The 2500-nt window shown below is 58.0% G+C and overlaps 1 non-coding gene across 1 annotated transcript in view; it reads left to right on the top strand.

Moving 5' to 3' along the window:
• Nucleotides 1-2242: 2242 nt before the first annotated feature.
• The window catches only part of LOC126197122 (small subunit ribosomal RNA), a 1909-nt gene continuing 1651 nt past the window's right edge, over nucleotides 2243-2500 (top strand). The window contains exon 1 of the ribosomal RNA XR_007539521.1: nucleotides 2243-2500. This exon is cut by the window's right edge and continues 1651 nt beyond it. This is a non-coding gene — a ribosomal RNA (small subunit ribosomal RNA).

Here is a 2500-nt window from a genome sequence, read left to right as displayed (position 1 = left end):
TAACCTACGTTGCGCCCTAACCTAACCTACGTTGCGCCCTAACCTAACCTACGTTGCGCCCTAACCTAACCTACGTTGCGCCCTAACCTAACCTACGTTGCGCCCTAACCTAACCTACGTTGGGCCCTAACCTAACCTACGTTGGGCCCTAACCTAACCTACGTTGGGCCCTAACCTAACCTACGTTGGGCCCTAACCTAACCTACGTTGGGCCCTAACCTAACCTACGTTGGGCCCTAACCTAACCTACGTTGGGCCCTAACCTAACCTACGTTGGGCCCTAACCTAACCTACGTTGGGCCCTAACCTAACCTACGTTGGGCCCTAACCTAACCTACGTTGGGCCCTAACCTAACCTACGTTGGGCCCTAACCTAACCTACGTTGGGCCCTAACCTAACCTACGTTGGGCCCTAACCTAACCTACGTTGGGCCCTAACCTAACCTACGTTGGGCCCTAACCTAACCTACGTTGGGCCCTAACCTAACCTACGTTGGGCCCTAACCTAACCTACGTTGGGCCCTAACCTAACCTACGTTGGGCCCTAACCTAACCTACGTTGGGCCCTAACCTAACCTACGTTGGGCCCTAACCTAACCTACGTTGGGCCCTAACCTAACCTACGTTGGGCCCTAACCTAACCTACGTTGGGCCCTAACCTAACCTACGTTGGGCCCTAACCTAACCTACGTTGGGCCCTAACCTAACCTACGTTGGGCCCTAACCTAACCTACGTTGGGCCCTAACCTAACCTACGTTGGGCCCTAACCTAACCTACGTTGGGCCCTAACCTAACCTACGTTGCGCCCTAACCTAACGCACGTTGCGCCCTAACCTAACGCACGTTGCGCCCTAACCTAACCTGTAATTGTTATATGAATTGAAACATTCATGTAGCGTTGCCTAATCGCAACCCTCTCAACATAGGTCAGTGCTCGCACTCTCTGGTGTCCTGCGTATTGATTCATGTTACGGTGCGTACCCTCACAACATCTAGCGAGTGGTGCGTACGTTCCACATGGTCCCGCTATCCACTGTAATGTGTACTGCTGTAAGACTTATATCGCTCCCCTGTCGCCTCTAGTTCGTCAGGCGGGAGTTTGCGTGTTCAATGAGCTTCGCAGCTGTGCAATGGCATTCGCATACGTACGCGGGCCACCTTCCACGTGTTCTCTCGTGCATACGTCGCAGCATGTATGTGGGCTGATGTGGCGTGTCGTGACGCATATCATCCAGGCATGCAAGACCCACTGAATTTGCAAATGTAGATGGACGTCTACGTTTGCTGCCCAAGTTACGCAAATGAACTGGAAATCCGTTGTTGCGCGGTTGTATACGCTGGAGGTGAATCATTGATTGCGACAATCGGTACAGGTATTAACTGGTTGCTTCAGCGACACCCGTCATACCCACGAACGTGAGTGGGCATGTGGGTATGAAGCGATACGCGGCGGTGGCTGGGTGGGACCGTCCCCGGCCGGTGAGGGGGGAGCGCCCGGCGTGCTGGCCGCGCGCTGCGTGGGCGCACGCGCTACAGCCGGCTGGTGGGGGCGCCCAGTGGCAGGCGCGCCGGCCGACGGACGCGGCAGGCGGCGCAGCTGCGCGCCGGCGCACCCAACGCGCGGCGCCGTGCGGCCAAAGTGGGTCCTCGCGGGCCCGGTGCGAAGCGCGGTGGACATCTGCAGTGTGCTGGTCCGATTGAGGACTGTGTGCGTTGAGGATGCGCCGCCGCCCGGCACTCGGCGCCGCGACGCCGTCTGCTGCTCGGTCGCCCCCGCGGTTCTCGCAGGTGGTTTGTATCGCAGCTGTGCGGATGTGTTGGCGCGTGCGCTGTGCTGGGAGAGTTCGCTTTGGCACCCAAGTGGGGCTCTGCCCCTCTGTGGCGCTGGCGTTGGAGCTGCCCGGCCACTGTTTGTGGCCGCGTGTTGTCTCCCGCCGGCAACACCACGACAGCACGCTCCCGGGCCTCTGTCGGCAGCGGCAAGCTCAGTTGGGAGCACGGGTGGTCGCACTGAAAGCGTCTACTCGCCTATCTCCGGGCGATTGCGCCTCTCTCGAACCCGACCAAGTACTTAGGACGGCGCTGCGCGCCGCCGGGACCTGAGAGGGTTTCGAGGTGTATCGTGCAGGGGAGCCCAGCCTCCTCCTGTTTGCGGAATAATTGAGCGGACGCTTGCGTGTTCGCGCGGGCCTCCGGGACACACTCCCGGGCGGCCGGCTGCTCAGCTCTAGTTGACGCAGCTCCCTGGTTGATCCTGCCAGTAGTCATATGCTTGTCTCAAAGATTAAGCCATGCATGTCTCAGTACAAGCCGCATTAAGGTGAAACCGCGAATGGCTCATTAAATCAGTTATGGTTCCTTAGATCGTACCCACGTTACTTGGATAACTGTGGTAATTCTAGAGCTAATACATGCAAACAGAGTCCCGACCAGAGATGGAAGGGACGCTTTTATTAGATCAAAACCAATCGGTCGGCTCGTCCGGTCCGTTTGCCTTGG

The sequence above is a fragment of the Schistocerca nitens genome, chromosome 7 (genome assembly GCF_023898315.1).
Source record: "Schistocerca nitens isolate TAMUIC-IGC-003100 chromosome 7, iqSchNite1.1, whole genome shotgun sequence".
Taxonomy (NCBI): domain Eukaryota; kingdom Metazoa; phylum Arthropoda; class Insecta; order Orthoptera; family Acrididae; genus Schistocerca; species Schistocerca nitens.
The sequence above is the reverse complement of the archived record's forward strand: the minus strand, read 5'-3'. Positions and strand labels throughout refer to the sequence as shown.